The 8,962-nt window shown below is 35.0% G+C and overlaps 1 long non-coding RNA gene and 1 pseudogene across 1 annotated transcript in view; one reads left to right on the top strand and one right to left on the bottom strand.

Annotated features, from left to right (window-relative positions):
• The window catches only part of LOC107196533, a 90,050-nt gene that overhangs the window by 80,131 nt on the left and 957 nt on the right, over nt 1–8,962 (bottom strand). The gene's annotated exons all lie outside the window — the stretch shown is intronic.
• On the top strand, nt 7,989–8,107 carry LOC112472520 (annotated as a pseudogene).

Below are 8,962 nucleotides of genomic sequence, written 5' to 3'. Positions count from 1 at the left end.
AGAAGGGTTAGTAGTTTACCTGAGGTTACACAGTGAATTAGTAGCAGAGCCAGGAAGAGCCACAGATATCAAGAGCTTTGTCCACCTTACCACATGTAATAACTATGAAACATAAGTTCTATATGAGGATGTATATAGCTTCTAAAATGCCTAGCGCAATGTCTGGAATTATCAGCCATCATCATTATCACAATTATCATCATCATCATCATCATGGTTTGGAGTATAAATTTTGGTATTAGCCAGACTTAAGGTGAGTCTCAGTTCTGCTACTTACTGTGTAACAGTAGTTAAGCTACTTATTTTTTCTTAGCCCCAATTTCTTCATCTATAAAATGGGAAAAAACTAGTGTCTACCTAATAGGATAGTTGTGAGGATTTTATACATACTCATTTGAATGTGTATGTGTATATGTATATATTAGCTGTTCCATAGTATTTATTAACCTATATAGGTATAGAGAGTCAAACAAGAATACACATATATATGGTGTATCGGTGGAATTTCTCTTTGCTATGTCAAAAAGAAAGCCAGAAAGTTAACATTTACTGAGTTTTCACTGTATATAGATATCAGCACATGAGAGTATGTAACAAAGAAAATAGGAGAAGAAATGCTATCTGGGATGTTATAATATAGGAACTGTTTATTATTCTCAACAAATATATACCAATTACCTCCTACACAATGATAAATAAGACTTGAGTTTCTGCTTTCAAGGAGCTTGCAGTCTAATGGAGGAAGAAACCAGACTGTTATAACATGGAGTGATATACACATTGCAGAGCTAAGAGCTATGGAAGCTCACAAAAGCGTATTCCATCCAGTAAGGGTGGAGGAAGGGCAGTAGCAGAGGTTTCTCAAGTAAAAGAATAAGGAGGAAGGAGTTGGCCAAAGATGAGAGGAGTTGGAAAGAGCCTAAAGCCACAAACCAGCATCTATTCCAAATCTCCAGAGTGCTTTCTTAAACTGCAGGGGCTAAAGAAAGAAAAACCACATTTTCCCCATCTCCCTAAAGTCGGGGTTCTGCTTCTGCCAATTAGAAGCACTTGGAAGGTGGATCCCAGGCTGGGGTTATCTGCTTTGTTTCTGCTGGCAAACTCAGCGTGGACACACTGGGCTTTTCTGCAGCATTATTTCAGTGTCTGGGTACTAATTCCATAGGTGTCGTGAGATAGTTGCAGGGGTAGCAGTGGCTTCCTGATTTTTGGATCACAACTACAGTGGTGTCTTTGAACTCAACTCTACCAGTGGAGACGCCTGACTCCCCAACTTTCTGATTATTGCAGAGGCAGCAGCTCTCCCAGTTGACCAGTCCAGCAGTTTTATCCTAGGAATCATTCATTCCTGGAGGCCCTACTAAGTGACCCTTCCTTTAGCCTTTTCAATGATTTCGTAAGCTCCCGTTGCCCTGTATTAAATCCCTTTTCACTTAAAATGGTTTGAGTGATTCCTATTTCTTGCATCTAATATACCAACAGAATGCAAAAAATGCAAAATGTGCCATACATAATAGTTTGTAGGGAGTCAGCAAACTTTTTCTGTAATGGGTCAAGATATTAAATATTTTAAGTGTTGTGGGCCACTTAAGATCTTGATCTCCTTTTCCTCCAGTGTTAAGTATATTCACATTGTTGTGCAACAATCTCACAATTTCATTTTGTGAAACTGAAACTCTATACTCCTTAAATAACAATTTCCCTTTTCTCTTTCCCCTGACTCCCAGGGACCCTGGCAACACCAATATACATCTATAAATCTGACTACTCTAGATATCTCACTTAAGTGGAATCATACAGTATTTGTCTATTTGTAACTGATTTATTTCACTTAGCATAATATCCTCAAAATCCATGTTATAGCATATCATAGGATTTCCTTCCTTCTTTCCTTTGTGAGGCTGAATAATATTCCATTGTACGTATACACCACATATTCTTTATCCACTAATCTGTTTATGGACATTTAGGTTGTAACCACCTCTGGGCTATTGTAAATAATACTGTTATAAACATGGGTGTATAAATACCTCTTCGAGATCTTGCTTTCAAATCTTTTGGATATATACCCAGAAGTGGGATTGCTGAATCATATGGTAATTCCATTTTTAATTTTTTGAGGAACCACCAGTTTTCCATAGTAGCTGCACCATTTTACATTCCTACCAACAGTGCACAAGGTTTCCAGTTTTTCCACATCTTTACCAACACTTTTTTTTTTTTAATATTAGTTATCCTAATGAGTGTGAGGTGATATGTCATTGTGGTTTTGATTTGCATCTCCCTAATGATTGGTGATATTGAGCATCTTTTCATATGTTTGTTGGCCATTTGTAGCTCTTCTTTGCCCATTTTTTAATCAGGTTATATTTTTGTTGTTGTTGAGTTGTAGGAGTTCTTTATATATTCTGGATATTAACCCCTTATCAGATCTGATTTCCTTAGGTTGCTTTTCCACTACGCTGCTTACGCCAGTCAAGTTTTATTCTGTGCTCATGAATGAAAGTCTAGTCTGGAGCAACTTGCCTGCAGGCTGGTCAAATCTGGAGCCATCTTCCGACCTAAATACACTAGCGGAAATGAGCCAGAGAATCTTTATCTTGGACACTTCAGGTCCTAGGTACTCTGATTTCCTATGATATCGAAAAGCACACCTATGCCTTAACTTTGAACCAGAAGCAGCCAGTATGAGGTTTCTGGGGCTGCAGAATTAGAAACAACCTCAAGACTGGAGAGTAAATGGGAGTCATGGAGGTAGACTCATCAGATTCAGGTTTTGCATTATTAAGTGTCAGCCACTAGAAAGCTGAAATCAGACACAATTTCAATATTTATTTTTCAATTTAACCATGCTCCTTTTGACTACAAATGGTAGTTCAGTTCAACTTCTTTGATTCACCATGTTTATTCTAAAGTGATAAAGTATCTTAACCCTAGAGATACCTTAATGATTGCCAGTCAAATATGTGGAGAGTTAATTCATGACACAGTCTAAAATGCCACCCTGTTCACACAATACTTGCTCCAAAAAGAAACCTTGCTGATTCTGTATTAGTGAACATGAACACCATCACACGGTATATTTAACTAAAATAGCCTATTTGAGATGTATTAATTGCCAGTACAAAATCAATCACAGGGATGTAAAGTACAGCATACGGAATATAATAATATTGTAATAACTACATAAGGTGTCAGATGGGTACCAGACTTAACAGGTAATCCCTTCGTAAGTTATGCAAATGTCTAATCACTATGCTGTTCACCTGAAACTAATATAATGTTGTATGTCAACTGTAATTGAAAAACATTTTAAATATATCTTGTTTGAAGAGATAAGATTCTGATTTATAAAAGATTTATTTCCTATTCCCACTACTTGCCTTTTAGAAATATTTAGGAAGCCCTATGTGCATTATTTTTCTGGTCCCCACAAGAAAAAGAAAATGGGAAGGTTAAAGACAGGGCTGCATATGGTCAAGGAGAAGAAACACTGGAAATGCAGGATCCTAATTCTCTTCCTCCCTGACTTTGATGTTAAGTTGTTGCTATTAAAATATTTATGTACAATGATGTTCATCACTGTATTACTTCTAATCATGAATGTCAGAAAGTGACATTTATAAATGACTTTAGCTGTAAATAACAGAAAACCCAAACACAAATAGGTTAAAACAATAGTTATTTTTTCTCATCATAACAAGGAATCCAGAGATAGATGGTTGTTGGCATTGGTTTAAATGTTGAACAATCTCAAGGCCAGAAGCCTTTAATTTTCTTAATTTTTCCCTCGTGGATGAAAGATGGCTACTATAGCTCTAGACATCTCATTCCTAACAAAGTAAAAAGACTAGGTAAGAAATGATACCAGTTTAGGCTGTCCCATTTTATTTGGAAGGCAAAATTTCCTGCAACTTCCACCTCAACCTCAGAAATCTTTAGCTTACTTCCCAATGGCTGGAATTTACACCACCTCTAGTTGTAAGTTAAGGCTAGGAAAATGAAATACATGGGAATATTTGGTTTCCCATCCAACGGCTGGAATTTACATCAACCCTAGTTGTAAGTATGTTTGGAAAATGAAATACCTGGGAATATTTGGTTTCCTTTTAGAGGCAGGCAAGTGAGAGGGAAGTTGGGAATTGGTGTTAATTTACTGAGTTTTAGGGTCTGCCACAGTGAAATCCAGGAAACAGCAAAATAGATAAGAATAGAAGACTAAATATGATGTGCCACAGAAATCCCAGGTGACTTAAAATTATGACATAGAAAAATACTTAATTACATGCAAAATTATTCATAAAATGTTGTTAACTAAAAAATTAACACATAAAATGATAAGAAAACATCAAGTTTGTTGGGGAGAAATAAGTTTAAATAGATTTAAAAAATTTAAAGATATATTCAAAAGGAAAAATCTATAACTTACATTCTGAAAATGTTGACAAAGGTTGGGTTTTTTAGGAAACAGACTCTGAGATAGGAATGTGAATACAGGTGGTTTACTGGAGAGGACTCTCAGGACCAGCACCTGTACGGAGGCAGGATTGAGCAGAGGAAGAAGGTGAACTGCAGGGCAGTTGCCACAGGGGCTTTAACCAGTCCCATAGAAGTTCTAAAGCTGGATGTCTCAGATTGTCCCAACTGAGGGACTGTGTCTTTGTACCTCCACAATTGTCCAGTTATTGGATTTGGGCTGCCCCCAAGGAGAGGCTATAACCTAGGTGAGGCACTGTCCTTCACAGATGGCAATTTTGAAGAGGAATTCAATTATGAGCAATCAGTAGCCAACATTCCTGGCAGTTGTATGTTGAGATCTGGGCAGCACACCACAGCATCCACTAGTAATGTCAACAGTGATTGTCTCTGGGTTCGGGGATTAAGGTTGGTCTTCTCTCTTTTTTTAATAAAAATATTTTCTAAATTTTCCACACTGAACATGGCATTGTCCTAAAGATTAAATGAGTTAATTTATGTAAAGCACTTAGCACAATTCCTGGAATTTATTAAATACTCAATAAATTTTGCTATAATTATTTTGTTTTTAGAAATATGTATATACATACATTTTAAAGATAAAACATACATGTGGATATTGTCAAGAAGAAAGTAAGAAATAGAAATAAAATAATAGACCTTATTGTTAATTTTGTCTTATTTTATCTGTAAAATTCTTTGACTTTTTTTTTTCCAGCATTTCCTAATATAATTTTTTTGTAATGATGGAAATTTTGGTACCTGTACCATCCAATACAGTAGCCACTAACCTCAGCGAGCATTTGAAATGTGGCTAGTGCAAATGAAGAACCAAATTTTAAATTTTGCTTGGCTTCAATGTACTTAAATGTAAATAGCCACATCTTGCTAGTGACTACTCTATTGGACAATGCAGTGACTACTCTATTGGACAATCTATATCAATATTAGGCAATGATGAGAGAATAGATCTAAAATATTCTTCCTCTCTTAAAGCTTGAATTAGTTCCTCAACTCAATATCTGGTATAATCCCCTAATCTTGATTTCAAAATCACTTTGTATTTAGATGTATAGAAAAACAAATGAGAAGTTAATTAAATGTAAAAAAAAAGTGGTTTTTTTGGAGGGGGTCAGAATTTTTTACATACAACAGAGAAAGTAATTTAGTTGCAAGTTCAGTGCTAAAAGGCTATATAATATGTTGCTAATTGTATGGTATTGTCTGGTATTTCTTAGTAAATATTCTGAAAAGAAAATGAAAGAGGTTGTTCCATATCAAATATCTAGTTCCTCTTGGTAAACCAAAAAGATTACTCACTGAAATCATATATTTCAACCATACTGTCAACATAATAAGGGAGATAACTGCAGAAACAATTTGAAAATGCCTGAATAACAAGGTGTAAGTCTCTTACCTCTGAGGTGGGAGGAATATGTGTATGTGGATAACTCACAGCAGCCATGTTTGTGGAGGAAAGAGACACAGATCTTGGTTTGCATCTCAGCCCTTTTCAATTACTAGTTGTGTGTACTTTGGACACATTACTTAATTTCTGTATAAGCAAATGGTAATAACTTCATCTACCCTTAAGATTTGTTGGAAGATTAGTGAAGCACCTGAAACACAGTAAGTGCTAAATCAATGACACTTTTGTTATTATATTAGTATTATATCAAGAAAATAGACTAACAAAGGGGAAGTAAGCCCAAATATAAAATCTGGATTGTAATTAACTGACATAATCATTAAATTATAAAATTATTTTTGGTGTATGTTGCTTTATCTGTATATTGACCATACATAAAATTTAGTCCACTGTTTATCAAATAAATGAAAGAAGTGATGGCTGAATGAACACTTTGCCCTGTCCTTAATGTCCTTTTGCCCCCCAAATAGGTTATCACTAAAATAGTTTTGACACTGCCATTGTCACTAGAGATATTTTCAAAGAACCTATAAAGAGTAGTATCAAATCAATGGTCTTGAGCAGAGTTATTTTTCTAGACTTAACAGGAGAGATTATGGCTTAAATTAAGAAACAACTTCTTAAGCAGTATCACTATAGAAGCAGTTAAGGGCTTCCATCCTTAGACATTTTTAAGAAGACAGATAAATATCTTCCATGCTGGAAATGTCATCAACAACTGTGGTAGCCAGACCTTGGGACAGCTTCCATTGATCTTTGCTTGTTAGCATTCATGTCCTTCCCTAGTCTCCTGCCCAAATTCAATCAAGGCTGGCCCTGAATGTAGTCAAGGTGATGTGTGACTTCCAAGGCCATGTCATAAAAGGCATTGCAGCTTCTGCTTTGGTCTCTTAGATTGATTACTTGCTCCATGTTAAGCCAGTTGGCATGCTGTGAGGACACTCAAGCCATCCTGTGAAGAGGCCAATGTAGCCAATAGCCTGGACCAACTTGCCAGACATGTGAGAGAGTCAGTTTGGAAGTGGATTCTCTAATCCAAAAGAATCTTCAGATGACTGCACCCCTAGCCAACATTTGACTGCAACCTTATGGGAGACTGAAACAGAAATGCCCAATTGAGCCGCTCTTGGAAGCCTGACTCACAGAAATTGTGAGATAATACATGATTTATGTTGTTTTAAAGTTGCTAAGTTTTAGGTTTATTTGATATGCAGCAATAGATAGCTAACATTATCGATAACAAACATTTATTGCTACTATACAAAATATGTGTTTCTAGGTTGAACCATATGATCATTCACGGAAACTCCTTGCTTTTTAACTTTCATATTTTAACAGCTTTGGATGTCGTTAACTATATCTTTTTCTATAAAATTTTTGTGCAAATCATAAGAATCGGCCAAATATTTAATGAACATCTATTAAGTTTAAAGTATTATTCTAGGTGCTCAGCTGATTAAAAGGTATGATGATGCTAATGATAACAATAACAATAGTAACAATAATGATAGGTATTATTAATACTTATTAAACATCTTAGTAACAATAATGATAGGTATTATTAATATTTATTAAACATCTACTTTGTTTTTGAACACTGTTCTAGACTAGACACTGTACACGTACTCTCACTTAATCTTAATATATACTGTATTTCCAAGTTTTCCAGAAAGGTCATACAAGTTACAATCCCATCTGCCATGAATAAGAACACACTGCATGTTTACCATCACTTAAAAAAAAGTTTAAAAAAAAAATATGATAGGTAAAAAATAGAAGTTTAATCTGCATTTCTAGGATTACTAGACCTTGATATGAAGCACATTAAACCTTTGTCTGACATATATTACAAATGTTTTTTCCAGATGGATATAGTATTTTATTGATGTTTCTATATATTTGAGTCAATCTCTTCATTTGTAATTTCTTCCGATTTTTATTATTAGAAGGTTTTTCTCTATTTCTAGGTCAATTAAATTTTCACTTGTATTTTTTTCCAGTTTGTGGTTTTCTTTTTTACCCATGTAATTATTTTGTTGCTGGATATAGGAAAACGGTCTTTTTAAAAAAAGAATTATGTCTTGTCTACAGCCATGCCATCCTGAACACGCCTGATCTCGTCTGATCTTGGAAGCTAAGCAGGGTTGGGCCTGGTTAGTACTTGGATGGGAGACCATCTAGGAATATCGGGTGCTGCAGGCATTTTAAATGAATAAATAAAAATAATCATGTCTCCTTCACTATTAACTGAATGTTTTCCTTTACCTGCTGATTTATAATGCCACCCTTACTAAGAAATTTTTATATTACTTGGGTATGTTTACTGTTTTATAATCCTCTTTCATTGCCTGTTAGTTTTGGTGCTAGTACTTTTTTTTTTTGATTATTGGCTTCCACTCATTTATGACAAACCATCACATTCCCTTCCAGTAAGCTTCCCTGATTCTAACAAAAAAAAAAGATTGCTGCCTCCTTTTTTGCCTTTATAACATAGAAAATTCTGCCTTGTATTACAGTTAACAGAGTTGCTCTTATTCATTTATATTCTTGAGAGCAGGGAACAAGTGTATTCTGTATTTATTAAAATTAAACTATGGAATCTGCATTAAAAGGTAGTAATGGCAGAACAGCTCTAGTTTGACAAAAAAAAAAAAATAGAAATTCCCTCCTTTATTCAACAAACATTACTTACTATTCATTATGAAAAGATTATAAAGGAAAGTGAACCCTAGTTTCTCCCTTACGGAGTTCACCACTTAGTAGAGGAAAGACATGTAAAAATATACGTGATTCAAGACATGGAAGCCACCTAAGTGTCCTACAACTGATGACTGGATAAAGAAGATGTGGTACATATATACAATGGAATACTACTTGGCCATAAACAATGATGAAATATTGCCATTTGTGACAATATGGATGAATCTTGAGAGTACCATGCTAAGTGAAATAAGTCAGATGGAAAAGGACAAGAACTGCATGATCTCACTCATGTGGGGGATATAAAACAAAAAGCGACAAAAGAACAAATAAACGAACTCATAGACTCAAACAATA

This window comes from Pteropus alecto, unplaced genomic scaffold, assembly GCF_000325575.1.
Source record: "Pteropus alecto unplaced genomic scaffold, ASM32557v1 scaffold76, whole genome shotgun sequence".
Taxonomy (NCBI): domain Eukaryota; kingdom Metazoa; phylum Chordata; class Mammalia; order Chiroptera; family Pteropodidae; genus Pteropus; species Pteropus alecto.
Note: the sequence above shows the minus strand (reverse complement) of the source record. Positions and strands in the feature narration are given on the sequence as shown.